The sequence below is a fragment of the Podarcis tiliguerta genome (assembly GCF_965153285.1).
Source record: "Podarcis tiliguerta genome assembly, chromosome: 2".
NCBI classification, from domain to species: domain Eukaryota; kingdom Metazoa; phylum Chordata; class Lepidosauria; order Squamata; family Lacertidae; genus Podarcis; species Podarcis tiliguerta.
Genome location: NC_139535.1, coordinates 43883020 through 43904299, shown reverse-complemented (window position 1 = coordinate 43904299; position 21280 = coordinate 43883020). Strand labels below are relative to the sequence as shown.

Sequence of the window (21280 nt, the reverse complement as noted above, 5' to 3'; positions counted from 1 at the left end):
TTGTGGATGGTGTTTTTGTCCACTACTAACCGGCTGTAGACGCTCGCAGCTGCAAGTCAGCTTTGTTCTGATAGATTTTAAGGCTATGTAAGTCAGTAATTTTCTTATGCACGTTTTCGACTACAAAGGTTTTTATTTTTTTGCAACAATATCACTCAAGTGGTGAATTGAGTTTCTAATTCAGGGTTCTGAACTACACATGCCATTAAGATTATTGGCAAGGAAGAGAAAGGACCACTTTAAAATATAGATGTAAAATCATGCTTGTTCAGAATCAGTGCTGTTTTCTCTATCAATTAGTAGTTACCATAATTGACTTTGGTAGAATCCCTGTATAAAGAAGACTTTCTAAAATAACAAGGAACTGACATTTAATTCAGTTTTTAAAATATATATCAAGGGACCATTTGGGAAACATTCATATAACAGGGTATGCAACAGTGAAGTTCCTGCTTATGCATAGTATATTAATGATAATAAAATCACTGCTGGATGCATTACTACTGTGGCTTTGAACCACTTGTCTGTGGACTTGTGCCAGTCCACAAAGTGCTTACAACTGGTTCTTGGCAAGTGAGCTTGTTCGACTTCCTGGTATTTGCGCAACCATCTTCCCTCTAGAAGCATTCAGAGCCTGAGCCTCTTGGCACTAACAGATTGACTTTGGCTGTAATTAATAGAAAGGAAGGACACTGCAAGTGCAGCAGACTCTTAATTAAAAAAAAAAATCATGCCAAAATATATCTGCATGATACATGCTCAAATCTGTAATATTATTTTAAAAAATAGCCAGTCTACCATTTTAAGATGCAAAACGCCCCCATGCTTAGAGGACCTAAGTTGTTACATTTCTCTGGGTGAACATAATATAAGTTTAAAAACTCAAAACTAACTCCTAAAGGCAATGAGGCATTTTGGAGAAGATCTGATTACATCACACATTCTAAGAAATTTGTTTTGGTTAAACCTTTTAAAGTTCTCTGTTTATTTGAAGTGGCAGCTCAGAAAGTACATTCCATGGAAGCCTTCCCTTGCTACTTGTTTATTTTTAAGGGAAAAAATGCACAGCATAATCTACCAAGAACGTCTGCTAAAACATGCTTTTGTGCAAGCCCCATTAATTTCAATGGAACTTATATGCAAAAAGCTTTTTAATGTATGTCATCAACTACAGGGGATAACAAAGAATCTGGTGGCTCTTTAAGGACCATTGGATTTACTGTGGCAGAAGCCTTCATGGACTAGAACTCAATTTATTAGATGTAGTTTTGAAGAGTCATAATAAATCTGTTTGTGGCTTCAGCCTGTGCGTTGTTATGAGCATAGCCAGTGGAATCAAATCTTATAGAACTAAGGTGAGGAGAACTTGGATATTAGCTGAGATTATTTGGTTCCTGGATTCAACAAGAAAACAAGAAAAAAACAACACACCAATGCACTACAGAGGAGAATAAAAATAAACCCAAAGCTCTGCAGGAAGACTAGTTCTCTTCATAGCCTTATTCTTGATGTGAAAAATTCTGAAGGGTTGTGAAATTAAATGGCTGTTTACACAAATTCTTAGAATTTCCTCTCTTGTCAGGTACAGAATCCAAAATTTTACCATTATAAAAAGGAAGTGGTTTGTGATACCTTCAAGAGTAATGTATTTTCTATGGTGTAAGCCTCTGTAGGCTACAACTCAGGCTAACCCTCAGCTGGCATTCACATACGCACAGAGATGTAAAGGAAACAAATGGAGAAGCTGGCGTCAGGTGGCAATGGAGTGCAAAAAGTACAGTCTGAGACCATTCAAGCAGAGCTTAAAAACAGATGCAAAACAAGCACAATGAATGTTCACAACTGCAGTAATTGGTGATTGTATAAATTATTTTATCTGGAGTAGCTACCGTATTTTTCGCCCTATAGGACGCACTTTTCCCCCTCCAAAAATGAAGGGGGAATGTGTGTGCATCCTATGGGCGAATGCAGGCTTCAGGAAGCTCTCAGCAAGCCTTGGGAGCCCGTGTCGGGCTCCCTAGGCTTGCTGATAGCAGCCTGCATCTCAAAGCCTGGGGCGCGCTGCACAGAGCGCCCCGGGCTTCGGTTCCCTGACCTGGTTTGGGGGCTGGTGACGGGGAGAAGCATGCTTCTCCCCGCCGCCAGCCCCACAAGCTTGGGGGACAACAGGGAGGCGCAGCGCGCCTTCCCGCTGTCCCTCGCCATGGTCTGAATGTTGGCGGTGGGGAGAAGCGCGCTTCTCCCCTCCACCATCCCCGCAAGCTCGGGGGACAGCGGGGAGGCGCAGCGCCACCATCCCGCTGTTCCCCGACCTGGTTTGGGCGTCAGGCAGATATCTGCAAGCAGTGGGACACAAGCCTCTTGTGGAGCCAAAGCTAGCCACCCCTGTCATAAGCATTGCTGAGTAATCACTAGTAGTGGGACATCAAATGCAGTTCTGGGTAGGATGCTGTTACATGCCGGTTCCAGGCACTTACCCTGGGTTCATGTTTTCTTTTGGGAATAAGGTACAGCAGAGAATATGGTGTCTTTATGATATATGGTTTATTTACACACACATGTATATATAAGCTGGGCCTACAATGGAGGCATTCACAGCATAATCACCTTGCTTCTGTCATAGCCACAGCCTTGAATTCAAACAGAAATCAAACATCATTCTTTGCCTCCCTGGCTTTCCAGCTTGCAACATTACTTCTAGGTCACATTACAGCAAACTCTGTCCATCAACTCCAGCTTTGTTCTTTTATCTAAGAGCTGCAGGAGGGGCCCCACCCATTAGCCATCTGGAAGAGAAGCCTTCTCTCCATTGCTTTCTTAATGGGGACCCATCACCCTAGGTGATTACCTCATGAGGAAGCTAGCCTGATTTGTCTTTTAGGACTTGCTGAATCCAGGGGTTCAAGAGGCCTGCTTGATTAAATTCTAACACATGCTGGCCCCGGGGATTATAGGTGTCTGGCACCCACAAACTCATAAACAATATAATAATTCTTGCTAATATCCATTGTTGACAAATAATATAAACTCCTGAGATGCTGCTTGTGCTTCATCCATTTAGTATTAATTATCTATTTTACATATTGCCAAAATTTTAAATTAGAAGCACACATTCTACAATCAGAACTCTGCATCACACTGTGGCATAAAAACATAGTTTAAAACAGCCAGGAATCCATATGATTAAATTCAGTCCAGTCATAAATCTAACAAGGTAATGGTGGTAGAGTGGCCCTTATGCATAAAGGCTCAAGTAAAAGAAGCCCTCAGTGAAAAGAGGGACATATTGCACAATCAAGACTACATGTCTGCAGACTTATACCACACACTACTCATCACATACAATGGGTGAACATTCCTGCTCCTTTACCACACACAGATAATCAGCCAGGTGAGCGTGTGTAGACTCTTAAGTGCTGTTGTTCCCAGGCAACACACACAGCCCGAGGGAAGCATATATTAAGGATATTTTTTCTTCAAAAATGGTTTACTGGATATCATTCTTTTGTATGCTGTGACCATCCAAAACTGATTACTTTGTTTTTATCTAGAAGAATTGTTGTGAAAACAGCATTTCCATTGAGTTTGACCAATTACTGCTATTGATTCCAGCCAATATTCACATACTGCCTGAAGGAAAACATATATTAAGGATGATTTTTCTTTATAGACTTCTCTGTTTGAGGTAATTCTTTTGTATGTTGTGCCACCTCCATAACTCACTTTTTTAAAAAATCTGGAAGAATGGCTTCAATAAGAACACTTCTGTGTTACTAAAAATATGTGTGCTTGCAATTTTTTACATTGGAAGAAAAATATTACAACAATGTTGATGATATATCAAGACTAAAAGATATATACAATGTGTGGTATTAACACTGTTACACATGCAGTACATATAGCACTGCTAATATGCATAGCAGTCTACATATTTTGGCTTGGTCCTTTCCTTTAAAGGAAAGGCTTTGGGGGTGGGGATTTTAATTTAGGACTAAAGTGAACAAGAGAGTGACATGGTAGAAGCTCATAAATTGTATGCAAAGTCTGGACAACATGGATAAAGAAATTTCTCTTTTATAGGGTCATCCAATGCAATTTTTTGGGTAACATTATTTCATTAGTTTTTAAGAACTATACAAAACAAACATACAGTGGTATCTCGGGTTAAGTACTTAATTTGTTCCGGAGGTCCGTTCTTAACCTGAAACTGTTCTTAACCTGAAGCACCACTTTAGCTAATGGGGCCTCCCGCTGGTGCTGCGCCACCGGAGCACAATTTCTGTTCTCATCCTGAAGCAAAGTTCTTAACCCAAGGTACTATTTCTGGGTTAGCGGAGTCTGTAACCTGAAGCTTATGTAACCTGAAGCGTATGCAACCCGAGGTACCACTGTATTCAAACCTGGAATACAGGTTATAGTAAACATATAAGCAGCAAAAAATCTTAACTTGGACATATGCAATATAAAATATATACCTATGGCTGACTTTTCTGTATCCATATTTCTTAACTGAGCTTCGCTGAGAGGAGATTTGAGTAAGCTAGGGAGAGAATGGTAATCCAATACAATTGATTGGCAGTAAATTCTGGACAGATACGAAAGAAAGTGCTTCTTCATTATGTTCACAACGAACTTTTGAAACTTTGTGCCACATGCTGTGGTGCCAACTACTAGCTTAGATAACCTATCAATGACCAGTAAGTAAGCATGGTCATATGGAACCTCCCAAGTTTAGAAGCAGTATGCCATTGAATAATGCTAGTTGCTAGGGAGCTGGAGTGCAATAGGACTGCTGCCTTCATGCTCTGGTTGTAGGCTTCCTGGAAGCATCTGATTGGTTACTGGGATAACAGGAGGCTAGCCTGCATGGACCTTGGACTTTTGGTCTGATCAGCAGGGCTGTTTTGTACTCTTTATGTCCTTCCTCTTCATCAAATCCTTAGAATCAGGTTGCTTTTATTACCCTTTTGTCAATTAGCTCCAGATGGCAAAGCTGGGTAGCTTTTGTGAACGTTCAGCTTTGAGTTTGAACGGGGACAGTCTCAGACACCATGGCTTTCTAGTGAGATAGAATCAAAGATACTCTTTACTGATGGAACAGTAATGCCTCACTGTTTGGTCTAATCAGCTTCCTATGGAGGAAGGAACTGAAGTCTTAAATGTGTTATATATTGTCATAGTGATTTCTTTGAGTAGCATTTTGGTGAGGTAGCTCCTGTTTACAAACATTTTAGCACGGCATAGTATGTGTAGGAGTACCATATCTGTGTGTACAGTTTTTCTTATAAGACACGTTCATCTTTTTATGAACACCAAATGCAAACACACACACACGCACAAGGTAAAATTCACAAACACACATTAAACTCCTGCTATGTTTATACATTTATTTCTGTGTGTACGAAAGCAACACGAGATGAGGTTGACACTCTAGAAACACAAGTGAAAAGCATTGCTTTCATTTAGAGAAAGGATGCTCACTCATAAATAAGTGTCACTGCATTCCATGGTGTTTATGCTCAGGTACATGTGCATAGGATAGCAACCAAAGGCTTTTTTTATTATTTATTTAGTATATTTATATTCCACCCTTCTCCTAGGTTGGGATTCAAGGCAGCTTTACAACATTTAAAACATCATGATGAAATACATAGTAATAAAAACAAACTAGTTAAAATCAATAGTTGACTGCTTGTTAAGCTTTTGGGACTTTTTAGTTTAGAGAAGCAGTGACATGATGGAAGTTTATGAAATTATGCATGGCATTGAGAAAATGGATAGAGAAAAGTTTTTCTCTCTCTCTGATAACACTAGAACAGGCTTCCTCAAACTCGGCCCTCCAGACTACAATTCCCAGCATCCCTGACCACTGGTCCTGCTAGCTAGGGATCATGGGAGTTGTAGGCCAAAAACATCTGGAGGGCCGAGGTTGAGGAAGTCTGCACTGGAACTTGTGGAAACTGAATGCTGGAAGATTCAGGACTGATAAAATAAAGTATTTCTTCATGCAGCACATAGTTAAACTATGGAACTTGCTCCCAAAAGATGCCGTGATGGCCACCAACCTAAAGAGGATTAGGAGGAGGAGAGAGCTATTGACGACTACTAGCCACGATGGCTATGCTCTGGCTCCATAGTTGGAGGCAGCAGTTCTTCTGAATACTAATTGCTGGAAACTACTGGGATCACAGGCATCTGGTTGGCTACTGTGAGAACAGGATGCTGCACTTAAATGGGCCATTGGCTCTTCATATGTCCTTACATTCACCTACAATCACACTCCCCCACTCTCTACAATGCTTAGAAAATCTCTGATAACAAACAAAAGACCACACTACTGAGGGGGAGGTGGCGGGAGCAGATGCCACCCAGCACTGCTTTTTTGGGTAGTGTGGGGCCTGCAGGGTGCCCAAGCTGCTGCGTCACTCACAGGGGCCCTCCAGCTGCAGGCCCAGTGCCGCTTGTGGGGTCGGTTGCATTCTTCTTGGCCGCCCTCTGGCAGCTGGGGGTGGGGGATGCAGCAGTTTGGCATGCTGTGAGCCCAGCCCTGGGCTGCACTGCTTTTGGGAGTGGTGTGCTGGGCTCTGGGGTGCCTGGGCTTGCATGCCACCTTGGGTTTCAGCATGCCACCCCCAAAGGTAAGTGGCCACCCCCGGCTACGCTACTGAGCTGGGCTTGATATTCCCCACACTTATTTTAACTTCTCCCTCAGCTATGCCATGTTCTCACCCAAGGACAGCACTACATATCCACACAGCCAAAATACAGCCATCAGCATGCATAAGATTGTGGCCCATGTCCTTTAAGCAAGAGGGCACCAGATTGAAGGCTTTATGTGCTTTGTCAATACCTGGATTCTCGGAAGTCTCTCTAATTTTAGAGTACTTTATGACATCTCACGGTTTTGCTTCCCCCTCCATTCCCTATAAAGGATAAGATAAGTTACAAATACAAAAGCAAAAAATAAAGCACACCACAATTTAATTCAGAGAGCCAGATGGTCCCTTTTTTGTGCTGTGACTGTAACGATATTTTTAACCAAGGAAAGCTTAAAAAGACTGGAGCAGGATACAGGTAAACAATAGCCCTCCTTAATTATGCCTCCTCTTTCTCCCAAAACAGTTAGAATTAGCAAATGCAGAAAGAAGTGTTCGGTCTATATCCGGTTTTTCCAGAAGAATTTTCATAGCACAGTGTTTGTGCTTTTTAAGCACTGCAGCTTCACATGCTGCTTCCAATGTATGCTTCAAAGAGTTGTTCAGCAAAGTTGTTTTGGGTGGTCTGGAAACTGGTTGTACCACAAGTGTTGGCTGGGTGAGCACTTGGCAGCATGTTGTGAGGAATTTGCATGGTGCTCATCTCCATAGTGCTTTGGATTTCACTGTTGTCGCAACACCAGTTGAGGTGTCCGATGCAGTTGCCTTTCCATACTTTGTGGAATCGATTTCAGTTTATGTGACCTGATTATGTGGATGGGACTCTTGCAATGATACGGCCCACGTCTTGCTCTCTTTACTCCTGCCCATCCCAGCTGGTGAAAACCAGTGTGGAGTGGTGCCTGCTGCCCTTGAACAGGCAGTAGTACAGTAGTGACAAGAACCAATCCATTGAATAACTTCTTCGTTATCAGGGTGGAAACGGGCAAATTCAGGAATAAGGATTTCTGAAGGAACTCATGTAAACTGAAGCGGTTATTATATTTGTTAGTACTGGACTAGACTATACTGCTTAGTCCAGCTTTAAAGAGATATGTGTAATAGTACCCATAGGTCACCTTTGTAAGCTCTTATAGATGCCTTAAATGTATAATTCCAGCCCTCCTGGTGTTCTGTATATATTACTGAGGCTTTATTCCAACAGTTTTACCTCAGATAGCACCTAGGTTCTCCTTTTCTCCTCTGGACAACTGATAGTGTTTGCTAAATGGGACTCTTAGTCAGCTTCTTCCTCCACCTAAGCTTCCCTTTCTCAGCTGTGCCCTAGTCTTCTTACGTTGAGTAGGTCAGCCAATTCCCTCATAGGCCATGGCTCACCCTAATCAGCTTTGAGTTTAGCTGGCCGCTGTTTCCCCCCTAGACTGTTTACACACTTATGGGAGTAGCGGGGTGTTGGTGGTGGCGGCATCTCAAACTCAGAGGGAAATGTAATGCAGAAAAGTACAGGAAATGATACTTTACCTTATTAACACTGGCCATTCTGCACTTAAGTTCTCTCTTTTATGATACCAACACTCAACCATTATGTATGTATTCCTGCCAAACCAGGATGCAGGTTTGGCTTTTTATGCAACACGTTCATTATGGGAGTGAGGAAGTAGTAAATAAGGTTTTCCTTTGAACATCAAAGTGTGCCCCAACTTTGGAATTAACTCCCAATTACTTGCACTACTTGAATTTCTTCTGCTTTAATTGATATTGATTTATTGTCTAAGCGCCATTGTTTAGTGCCTTGATTATTTTTAACTGTAAGGTTAATTAACAATAGGCTTTTAAAATGTATTTACTATTATATTTATACCCCATTTTTCCCATAAAAGGAATTCAAGGTGGCATACATGATTGTTTCCTCCCCTTTTTTATTCACACAACAACCATGAGAGGAAGGCTACACTGAGAGACATTGAGTGGCTTAAGATCACTCAGTGAGCTTCATGGCTGAGTCAGGATTTCAGCCCTATCTTTACTATACCACACTAGATCTCTGAGTCGCTCACACAGTTAGAATTTTAAGTTCTCGGACATTACCCAAAAAGGAGCCCATATTGAGATTTTGGTAATTAGCAAATTATTTTTTTCTATTAATATAAACTACAAAAATCTTTGACAGATGCTGTCAAATTGTTGTTGACACAGGTTCGAAAGAGAATTATCCACTTTTTCTGAATTCAAATATTATTGCAAATATTACTGCCATAGCCAGATCTGAAATACACAGGTACCTTGGTTCTCGAACTTAATCTGTTCCAAAAGTCTGTTCGACTCCCGAAACTGTTCGAGAACCAAGACGCAGCTTCCAATTGGCTGCAGGAGCTTCCTGCACTCAAGCAGAAGCCGCGTTGGACGTTCAGCTTCTGAGAAACGTTTGAAAACCAGAACACTTACTTCTGGGTTTTTGGCATTCGAGAGCCGATTTGTTCATCAACTAAGCTGTTCAAGAACCAAGGTATGACTACAATTTCCAGTAAAATTTCCAGAAGCTGCCTTAGGACTAGATGACCTGTCACTCTGATTCTCAGGGTATTTATTGCACTATTCTTTTCCAGGAGGGTGAGACAGGATTCAAGAAAGGAAAGTGAATCTGAAATGAAAAGGAACATCATATACATTGCAATCTCTCTTTTTTTGCTACAGGGGTTTTAATCTATTGTTAACTTAGTTACTAATAGTTCCATTTCTTTCTCTTCTTTGCTATAGAACTTACTGATAGTACCAGTGCAAAGCAATAGTTTGAATAGTACCATTCTATTCTGCTTTTGTCAGACCACACCTGACGTACTGTGTCCAGTTCTGGGCATCACAATTTAACAAGGATGTTGATAAGCTGGAATATGTGCAGAGGAGGCCAGCCAATATGATCAGGGGTCTGGAAACCAAGCCTAATGAGGAAAGGTTGAAGGAATTGGATATGTTTAGCCTGGAAAAGAGGCGGTGATATGATAGCCACCTTCAAATATCTAAAGGGCTGTACCACAAGCTTGTTTTCTGCTGCTCCAGAGGGGAGGACTTGAGCCAATGGCTTCAAGTTACAAGAAAGTAGATTCCAACTAGACATCAGGAAGAATTTTCTGTCAGTAAGAGCTGTTCGACAGTGGAACAGACTTCCAGGAGAGATGGTAGACTCTCCTTCCTTGGAGGTTTTTAAGCAGAGATTGGATAGCCATCTGTCATGTATGATTTAGTTGAGATTCCCGCATTGCAGGGAGCTGGCCCAGATGACCCTCAGGGTCCCTTCCAACTCTACAGTTCTGTGATTCTGTAGGTATAGTATATGTTTGAAACTTGTACATATTTTAATCCAAATTTTAATTTCCCTCCTATTCATAGTCATTGTCTACATTTTTCATTATATTAAAAGACTCTGGAGTGAGCTATGTAGTGTGCCTGACTATTCCTGAAGAAGGAAGTAGGTGTCAGTTACAATTAATGTGAGCGGCTTCTATAGCCCTAGAGATGTGACCCCTTGTTACAGTAAATATGACAGCATGAATTATTTTCAATTATAATGAACTTAATTTTGTTGCATTAGTTATGACACACCTCACTGGGAGCTTGCTGCTTTGATATTGCAACAACTGCAGTAAAATAACAACAACAAAACCAGAATCTGGGAATTCAAAAGCCTTCATCGCACGCAGAAGCAGTGGGTTTCCAGAGCCATGTGCACTGTCTCACATTTCACATAAATATAAGAAGAGTCTTGTGGGATCAGACCAAAAGCCCACTTAATCCAACATCCTGTTTCCTCCAGTGGCCTACCAGAAGATAAGCCTCAAAGCAGGACTTGAGTCCAGCAACACTCCCCTGCTTGTTTCCTCTGGCAGACGGTATGCCTGATGCCTCTGAACCTGGAGGAACTGTATAGCTTTCATGACTAATATCTATTGATGGATGATGCATTTGTCTATTCCCCTTTTAAAGCTGTCCAGGTTGGTGGACCACATTTTGTGGTGGTGAATTGCATAGTTTAACTACGCACTGTGTGAAGATCTACTCCTTTTGTCTATCCTGAATCTCCCATCCTTCAACTTCATTGAACGGTCCTGGGTTGTAATGTTATGACAGAAGGAGAAAAGCTTATCTCTATCCGCTTCTCTGCCCCATGCTTAACTTTGCACATGCAATAATGTCCAGAGTCCATCAGTGACTAGGACATCATCAGAGCCTGCAGTGCCATCATCTGAAGAGCTGGACCAGGTTCCTGGCTATAAGTTTGATGGTGGTGTACCTAAGCTGGAAGTCAGGAATGCACTGAACCAGATGCCACAGCATTCAGGTTCTGTAGAACCAGAGCTGGAACCGTCACAGGCATTTTTCTCCACACTCAAGGAACTGATTGTATCCCACGCCAACTTGCTAGTCCACCATGGAGGAAAGGCGATATGTTCATTCTGAGGTCCGAAGACTGTCCCTTTTAAGGGTTTCTGGTACTCCAACGCAGGGGGCATATCATGGGAGAGGTATCTATCTGGTGACAGGCACTCAAAAGGCTTTGTTCACTTCGTGCTCTTGCCAGAAGAAGTTGCTCACTAGGAGCAACCCTTGGTGGTACTGCAACAACCAACCTGCCTTGCTACCATGACCATTGCGCTCCTCGGGATCGGAACAGAACATGACACTTGTATCATGTTCACCCTTGCTTGCGTTTTTTCTTGCAAGAAAGTGATAGATAGTACTGCAAATCAGGTAACCAAATTGACACCAGAAATCAGGAAGGATCATGGATGTTGCAATATGTAGCCTCCAGAGAATCTCAGCCTACTAGATTCTTCAGCTTCTTATTTCACTGGTCCTTTGGGGAATTAACTACATTATTAGAAATCCATCCTCCAGTTATCAGATGGCTGTTTGACTGAGATTTCTGAGATGAACAAGATTCCACAGTGTTTTGGTATCAGATGTAATATTAACTGGACAGTATTTGTACATGAAATCTTTATAACTGTTGTACATCCTGATGATAACTTCCATTTTGTTCTGTTAGAAAGTAAGCGTAAACAGGCACTTATGTAAGTCTCAGCTGTTCTTTTGGAACCTGCCTTTATACTCGTGCAGTGATTTCTTTGGCATGCTGTGCAGCTCTTTTTAACGACATCTACACAAAAATCTTACACATTGTCACTTCTGTAGCTATTGCAGAGCTGCTAGTTTACATTTCTGAATGAAGGACAAATTAAGGACTTGATTCAGTAATCCAATTTTTATCCAGTTTATCCTGAAAAATAGGTTCCTGCCAGTTTTTACATATTCAACATTGGCATAGATTCCTTTTTCCCCATGTGTAGGTTATTTTCATTAACTTATCTGTGTTGTTATTTTTCGTATGTGGGCTGGCTTTGCACTATCTCACATACGAGGTACAGAGCTGTTCTCACCATTTGCAGTCTTCTCCTGACTTGACAGCAGTTCTTAGAGCCAAACTACACGTAATGTTAAGCACAGGGTTTTTAACATTGTGTCGTTCAGAAAATCCATTAGGATTGGAACTGCCATAGGTGAAGAGGAGGAGCTTAATTCACTTCCTGTTGTGATCTTGACAAAAATTTCTCCCCTGAAGCTTCTGTTTGAATTGGCAGGGAAGGTTCCATTGGTCCCAATGGGAACTTTCTTCCTGATGCAAATAGTAGCTTGTGGGTGGGAGAGGTGTCATTGGGGCTATAATGTTAACTTTCTTACAAACAGATATTGGTTTAGCCCCAGTCTCCATCAGGTGGCCCAGTGATTTTAATTTCTTGTACAGTGGTACCTTGGGTTAAGTACTTAATTCGTTCTGGAGGTCTGTTCTTAACCTGAAACTGTTCTTAACATGAAGCACCACTTCAGCTAATGGGTCCTCCTCCTGCTGCTGCACCGCCGGAGCACGATTTCTGTTCTCATCCTGAAGCAAAGTTCTTAACCTGAGACACTATTTCTGGGTTTACAGAGTCTGTAACCTGAAGCATATGTAACCTGAAGTGTATGTAACCCGAGGTACCACTGTAGAATTATGCCAAACCATAGTTTACTGCAAACATAGGAGCTTTTGGAAAGGAGACTGTGATTGCTTTGCTCCTCCCCCAGTTCTTCCTAGGCCACATATATCGAGTGTATTCTATGCACCAGACCTGTTCCATAGGATGGAGTAAAACCATCCATAAGATATGTTGCAAATGTGTTAGGAACCACCAGTGTGTGCCCACCCAACATAATAAGATCTGTTGGACATGTTCCCTTAAGAGGTGAGATTTTTTTTTGCCTGGAGAAACAGTCAAGCACTGTTTTAATCTAGTCCTTAATACCCTTAAGAGTGTAGGCTCACAGAAGGCTACATAAAAAGAAGTTGTTAATTACAAGAAAGCAAGCATACATAAATTAAAGATACGTACAGTAAGTCATATGGAGTGGCTTATGAGCATACATACAAATAACTGGTGCCTAACACATTGACAGTCCCCATATCTAGAGAAATGAAGGACCTTGTTGTTGGCATTCATCTGTCTTGAGAGGCGACAGAGTATGGGGGTGGTCAAACCACTGCGTTCGCAGCACTGAAGTGACTTGCTGGAAGAAGGCGTACAAGGCACCATTCAACCATCTGAGGGGCTCCATTCCGGATTTGTGTGGGGATATCCCAAATCCTGCAAGGCAGTGGAGGTTTAGGGTTAAGATTTTTCTTTCTCCTAGATGGGCTACTTCCCAGGTTGATGAGCCCCATCTGCTCCTTACTTCCCTCTACAGGATGTGCAGAAACCACTTTCTTGGCCATTGGACCCAGTATTGTGGTTTTGTTTGCTCAACCTGACAGAGCCTGTTTTTGCATGCAGGGGAAGTCCCTAAGTCATTGAGGGTTTGAGACCCATCAGCTACCCTCACCTGGTTTAGCTGGTCAGTCAAAGCATGCCGGCAGCTTCTAGGAGCCACAGTTGAGAGCTGAGTGCAGGGTTGGGACCAAAGATGGACAAATTACCCCAGGAGGAGCACAATGTGTCCCCCACAAGAGGTACTACCCCTCCCCTAACTCTCCATACACCCCTGAAGCACCTTAATCTACAAGAAAACAAAATGGGTGAGCATAATGTTAGTTATCAACTAGGGATAGGAGGAGAGTTATACTGTTACCATCTCTTGTTAGAGTGATCCTGCAATTGGATGAATGGAAGGGGACCAGGCTCCAAGGTTAGGGTTGGAATTTCTATGCCTGTGGAGTTATGCCTTCACCTTCCAAACCAACAGGCAACCATGCAACAGTGATCTTACAAAACGCTAGGTGTGATAGCTGTGGAGTCCTAATTGTTGTTATCTAAAAATGATGTGAAGGTGTATACTTGGAACCATGCTGTGCTGATTAGCCCATGCAAAACCTCAACCTTAAATGAGATTTTGGATCTCACAATTCTGTATGTAAAATGGGAATGAAAGGGATGATGTGGAAGGGTAAAATAAAAGTTTCTCATGAAGCAAGAGTTGATAACTTTCCTGCCAGATATGCCTAAAGATTGTCATTCTGTGTATGTGGGATGCTTGGTGCAAATTGCTGAATTTGGCGTACATGAGTTTTGTATTACTAATGTTCTCTGGAGGGACTGATAGTTACTGGTTTGGGAGTTTCCCCCAGTGTCACTGGTGGCTTATCAATACTTGCCTTCTGGCCGTCTTTGAGGTCAGGAGGTTGGATTTTGCATTCTGTGTCGCTGATGGTTAAGTGGGAGCTGATACCACAATAAGGCACAAGGTTCCATCAAAATGAACCAAATAAAAGTCAAGTCAAGCTCTCTCTCATTATACATTCTGTCTTTCATAGTATCCCTATCAGCAGCTGTGCCTACCACTGGCATAGCTCTGAGCATCTCTGAAGAACTCTCCCCCTGGAGGTCAGGCCATATCCTTGTGTAACATTTCTTGGTGCTTCCTTCAGTGTTTCCTAATTTATCTATTAATTACATAGCTGTTTAATTCTAAACAGCTTTTATCACAACATTTATCATTTGGAGGAAACAGTTGTTAGAATGTCACTACTTTTCACTGCAGGTCCAATTGTTATGCTTCAGTTTCTAGCTTGAAGCTTTCAGTGGAGAATAAAGGATGCCCAAGGCAGAAGTCAACCTTTCACTTCTGCTACAAAGGAGATGCCATCTATTTCATGCTGTGCTAAGTATTCCATTGGAATGCAAGTAAAACACAGCCTTCAGCATATCCTAATTTTGAAAAGAAAAGCAGTAAGCAAAAAGAAGCAGCTTTAATTAACGCATTTTGTTGTTCTTTAAGTAAGTAAATCCTACAAAGCACTCAAAGAGTTATCTGTTATCAGTCAGTGCTATTGGGGAGATTCTCAGTACCTTGCAGATTGAGCCCTTAAGGTATTTCTCAAAATAAGATTTGTAGTGAGCAAAAACAGAAAGGAAAGCTTTTTTTTTTTTTTTAAGAACACACAACCACAACTGACTAAAGTCTGAGTTCACTCTGGGTGATTTCTATTTTATTTTATGCTTTTGGCGCATCCGGAGAATTGTGATGCTTAGTGATTAGTTATATTTATACGGGCTAACAGCAGTAAAAAAAATTAAATAGAAAAGGAGCAGCTTGCACAATATAAATCATGTTGTCTTTGTTTAAATATGCCAGTCTTATGTATTAAGATATTTGTATGGGATATCAGCGGTTCATTCTATGGTGTCAATTGTTCTAACAGGGAAAGGAATTGATCATTGATTGTCTCTGCAGGTGGTTCTGTTATTATGGGCCCTGAGAATACTCCATACTCTTGGTGTGGAAAAGCCAAGTTTGTTTTTGTTATATAGATAATCATCCATATGAGGCTATGATGGCTCATTTACCAGATGTAATGTATTTAATGTTAGTTCTGGGAGTTTATACTTGATTCTGACCAAACTAAGCTTCTTGATGTCTAGTTCCTCAAGAATGAACATATATATTGTGAGAAAAGGTTTTGTGTACTGGAACCCATTTCTTCGGATGCATTAAGTGTTATCCTCAGTTGGTGGGCCTGGACACCCATGTGGGATGGGATCTGGGACCTGCAACAAAATGTTGCAGCAGGGAATGCTCATTGTTTCTGTCACCCCTTTCCCCTTGTTTTTCTGTTCCTTCTCCAGAACAAACCCATAGCATTCTGTGGCTACTGAACATTGTCCTCATTGGGCTGGTTTTTTGGGGGGCGGGGGGGAGGAGTTGTTCTTTAGTTTCCCCACCCTAAATTAGCTTTTGTATATCTGAAAAATTTGGACCCCTCCACATAGAATGCTGATACCTTCCTTGTTTCACTGTGGCTCTTTTTTTTTTAAAAAAAAAGATAAAATCATTTCAACACTTCCAAGCTCTGTTCACTATTAGAAGGAAGTGGTGCACACACATATCATAAACAGTGAAGCCAAAATGCCACAAAGATAAGTACTGTACTACAAAACCTGTATCTTTTCTTTCTTCGATGTATGGCTAAACAAATCCATATTAAGTAGGGTTAGTGCTGTCTCTTTCCACTGCCTCTACTAAAGCTTCATATAAACCTATTGTATTCTGATGCCAAATCCTATTACAGGAAGTTGTAAACTCCCTGCATCTTTAAAAATAACCTTTGTAGAACTGCCAGCACCTTACAGAATGAAAACGGAGGGCTCCATTCTCTTTAGAGCATGCATACCAAGTAACACCGAGTCAGCTTTCAAAAGATTATATAATAAAAGGACAAGGAAAATAACCGTTTTTACAGTGGTAATATATATATATTTCTAACCTCAGACTTTCATAAATTAAAACTGAGGATACCTTGGATAGAGAAAGCACAATGTGTGGTAAAACTCCTTGAGAAAGGGTTGGTGGAGACCTTACATCTTTCTTTCTTTCTTTCAACTTTCTTTCCACTTTTAAACATGCATCACAATATGTGGCACACTTAACGTGTCTCACTAAAGCAGGGCACACTCTCTGTTTCTGTCCCGGAAAGCCTCTAGCTCCCCACCTGCTATAGTACAGTGTTCTGCCTCCATGGTCACAGACAGTTGGTTTCTGAATACCAGTTGCTGGAGAGAAAATGCTCTTGTGCTGAGGGCCCGCTTGCTGATTTCCAGCAGGCATCTGGATGGCCACTGTGATAACAGGATGCATACCCCCCCCCCAAGTGCCCCTATATTCCAGGGACAGTCCCAGAATTACAAAAGCCACCCCAGCTTCTGATTTGGTTCTGGAATGTCCTTATTTCACCCACCAGTGCCACTGCCGCTGAGCTCAGGGAGGAGGATGAGCTGGCACTTGTCCTGAGAAGCGGTGGCAGTGGCCGCTGGAGGAGAGCATCCCATTGCCTCTCCTTGGCTGCTGCTGCCAGCCTCCTCCCTTGGGCATCTTGCAGCGGCTGCTGGGGAATGGGCGATGAGGAGGAGAGGCCGCTGCCGCCAAGATCCAGCCCCACATGATGCATTGGCTTTGAGGTGCAGGCAGAGGACAGGAACGCCTTTGGCAGGAAGAAAGGGGGAGCAGAGTGTATCCATGTCTCATCTTGCCCCTTTCTCAAATTTATTTATTGGTGTGTGTATGATTTTTTTTCTTTTCGTAAATCTACTGCAGAATAAAAATAAAATTGTGATTAAGGGGTTTTCTCAGGGCGGTGGGGTGTGTGTGTTTGCTATGTCTAGTTGGTGTAGTGATGGTGGAAATGCTCTGTGGGGCAGGGGACAAAAACGAGGAGTTGAGGATTTTCATCTGAGGAATATTGCACTGTATGCTGGATGCTGGTTAGCAATTGGCCTGATCTAGCAGGCTCTTTTTATGTTATTAACACCGGTTTAACAAAAAAAGAAGTTGCAATACTATGCTAAAAGCACAAAGCTTGGTACATATTTAGGGGCACCCTGTGAAGCTCAAGTAGAGAACTATTCGTAATTTCAAAATGGCAGCCAGTGTTGTAACTGGTTGTGCAGCTTGCCTGTGCATTAGGAAGATTTCTACTTTACCTGAAGAGAGTGGCTTGTGGGTGAGTTGCACAGGGCTACATAGGCCAGGGCAAAAGGCCAGGTATAACCCACAACTTTTATTCTTCCTGAGGTAATGTGATACAGTGATTTTATGAATTATTACTTGGGGGAGAATATTTATTAAAATTGGAAATAGCTTTAAGGTTGTGTAGGAATTTGTTCAGGAAATATTGTTGGGCCATTGGGCTGATGCAACAGGTTCTTCTCAAGTTCTTATGTCTGCTGTTCTTCTTCTTCTTCTTGATGTAGTTATTTTGTACCCATCATCCTCCCCGGGTGGGTTACAGCAATTTACAAATATATTTTTAATCACTATGCGATCATCTGGACACAGTGATTTTTTTATTAAGAAACACAGCATTTTTATAAAAGGTATTAAGCAAACACCTGGATTAGGTGAAATTTTAAGCAAAGCATTTAGTAATTTTTAAAACAGTGAACAAGTATAATAATTATACAACTCAGGATGAGAGCCATTTTAGAACAAAGAATTTCAAACTGTCCTTTGACAGCAGAAATTCATAGGCAGGTTGTCTCATTTGTCAAGAGTGAGTAGATTGCCAGTTAATATGCCTTTTGTTCTGATACACAGTGACAAATTCAGTAATAATTGGGCAGAAATGTCCCTCTGCTTAATATCCGTCAGAGCAGATGGAAATGTTTTGCAAATTGGTCACAGTAGACCACAGATAGGTCTATCACTACCCTGTATGGCCCTGGCTTGTACCACCCAGAAGAGTGAGTTATCCAATTTATCCAAGTAAGTTGGAGAATATTTTGTAAGAAGGAATATTGCGTGCAAATCCAGCACACACCACTGAATTAAACATTAAGTGATAGGTGATGTAACTGTTTAATCATTGCAATTGTAGACAATTCCAGTATTGCTATACTTTGTTGAGCCTCACTGCTCTGCTTTAAAGCTATGGGTTTTTAAAAATATTAATCATAAAAATAAAATATACCACAAGCACATTCTCATGCATACTGTTTTGCACCCATTGGGATAAGAAAGTTTAGGAGGCTGACTTTTTCCCTTAGACGAATTACTCCTCTTAAGGATTTCCCATCTTCATTCATGGATTTGGAAAATTAGTACTTTATGAATGAAGTTGTTGAACTTAAAAAATGTAGCAAATTAATCCAGCTCTAAGATGTCCTTGCAGCAGATAAATTTAGAGGGAGAGGACCCTTAATGTATAACATTATAATTTAAATATTTTTTGCAAGCTATCCATATTTTATTTCAAAACCGTTTTTGTGAAACTTCTTAACACACTTTCAGTGCTTACTTCATGTAGTCACAGCTTTGCATATTTTCTTTGAAGATTTTGAAAATACAAAGATAAATGATGACTAATGTGCACCATCTGCCTGGGGGGAAAAGATTTCTTACTGAGGACTCAGTTTCTGCTAAGCTGATTTGCTTATAAGAAGGAAGCAAGCCCATCCCTCTGCTATGAAAATGAGGTTTTAATATCTTGTGACAAATTATTAAATAGCAGTATATAGGCACTAGAATAACAATATTTACTCCATAGATTAGGGTCAGTGGCGTCTCTTCTTTTGGATTGTTACAGGAACTCTGGGGGATCAAAAAAAGCTGGTGTGTGTTTTGTGAGGCCTCAAGAACTTCTGATATACTAATTTGTTGGTGGCATGTACTGAATTCCTAGCCCGCTGAAAATATTTGATTGCTGCAATATTGGTTGCCTCTTTGTGGCCCTGGAGCTCGAATGTTTGGTAGTAGAGATGAAATACTGCTCTTTGTGTTGAGGAGACACAGGTGCCTTTGTGATGTCATTATTCATAGCTGATGGTGTGAACCACTTCTGCTGAAAAGTATTGTGTTTCTGAAAACGTCATATGACACAAGTGCTATACCAGCAATTAACCACTAGCTTCCTCTGTTGAGTTGATCTCCTTAGTGATGGGCCAGTAAGCAAACAAAGGAACAAGCGTGAGAGACAGCAATTGGATGGGTGGGGCTCCCTCAGCAGATAAAGCCAGTGTTTAGAGTAGAGAGGTTACAGGCAAAGAGTTGTGTGAGCCAGAAGCTGGATGCAAAAAGGCTGCAGGCCGGAAAGGCAGAGAGAAAGCCATGGCTGATTTCTTCTTGAATCCAAGGCTGTAGCTATGTGTGTGTAAATACACCTTATATCATAAAGACACCACAGTCTGCACTGTGCCTCATTTCCAAAGGAAACACGAATCCTGGGTAAATGCCTTGCATCCCTGTAATCTTTTACCTCCTGGAAATTTGCAAGGAGCATCCTTCTCCCCTAGCACAGCCTTTATTCTTATACTGGCAGAAGAATCAGGTTGAGGTAGAGAGAGCAAACATAAATAGCCCTAGGGGACTGTTTCCCTCAATGTTTCATTGCTCTGAACATGCAATTGCTTCTCCTGATGCTGCACCCTAGATTGGCCCACACTTAAATACACACGATTTAAGCTATTTATGTAGCGCCACATAAAAGTTAACAGGGCAATTTACAAGTAAAAAAAAATTAATAAAACCAATCTAGTTGCTAATCACTCCATTAGACTGGATGATCCTCAATCCCAGCTGGAGGATGGGTCTGTTGCACTGCTTTCTCAACTAAAGATGTCCTTCTCATGTTGCTTATACCCTGTGGGGCAAAACATACATACATGCATGTACCAAGTGCTACCAAGAAACACCACGACCCTGTTCCAAATCTTTAACCTAAATGGACTGTTAAAGCAATGGTATTCAAGTATTGTTGGGCAGTGGGAAGGTAGATTAAGGTAAGGAGCAGATATTCCTGACTGGAAGTGTGAATGGTTTGACAGTCTGTGTCTTGTGGACAAAATGAGAGCTAGTTCAAAATGCTTAATGGAGATGCTATGGGTCTTACAAGTTGCCTGTAGCATGCCACACTTGACATAAGGAACATTTTCAGGTGAAAATCCCTTTTAAAAGTGTAGAATTTCACAGAGAGGGAGAGAGAAAATGAGAAAATGAATGGTCTAGTCTTCTTTCTTCTATGCTGCCACTACTGAACTAATTTTTTTATATGGGCTGTGATGTTTCATGCCATTTTTTAAAAATCAACAACGCCCCATGTGAAACAGGGTTTTAGGATGGGGCAATGTTGGTGTAATGTGTTGTAATCATTTACTTGACTAGTCACTATTCTATTCAGTAATTCTACTCATATTAATTTGTGGTTAGAGTTCAGTTGATGCCAGAATTTCAGTTCAGTGTCCTTTGCCAGTGAAATGTAAATGGAAGCCATTGTTACTGGGGAGACTTCTATTACTGGACCAGAGTGCAGAAAAACGTTAATTCAATTAAATGAAAATAAATATCTTACACGCGTTTTCTAAATATTTGTGTTGAGGTATCAATTTCCTACACTGTCATTACGGTGTTGCCGTGCTGGCTTGATATCAGGCTTGGTGGTGTTGTGCTGGCAATGTTGTTCGTATGCTGCATCACAGCACTTGTTTATCCGCAAACCGTGTTTTAATATAGGGCTGTGTCTTCACAAACTATCTACAACAGCAAGCAGGGGAACCTGTGGCCTTCTCATGGTTGTTGGACTACAGTTCCCATAATCCCTCCTGACCTTT

The 21280-nt window shown here is 41.4% G+C and overlaps 1 protein-coding gene across 31 annotated transcripts in view; it reads left to right on the top strand.

The window, feature by feature from the left end:
* The window catches only part of CACNA1D (calcium voltage-gated channel subunit alpha1 D), a 184070-nt gene that overhangs the window by 39880 nt on the left and 122910 nt on the right, over positions 1-21280 (top strand). The window lies entirely within an intron of this gene.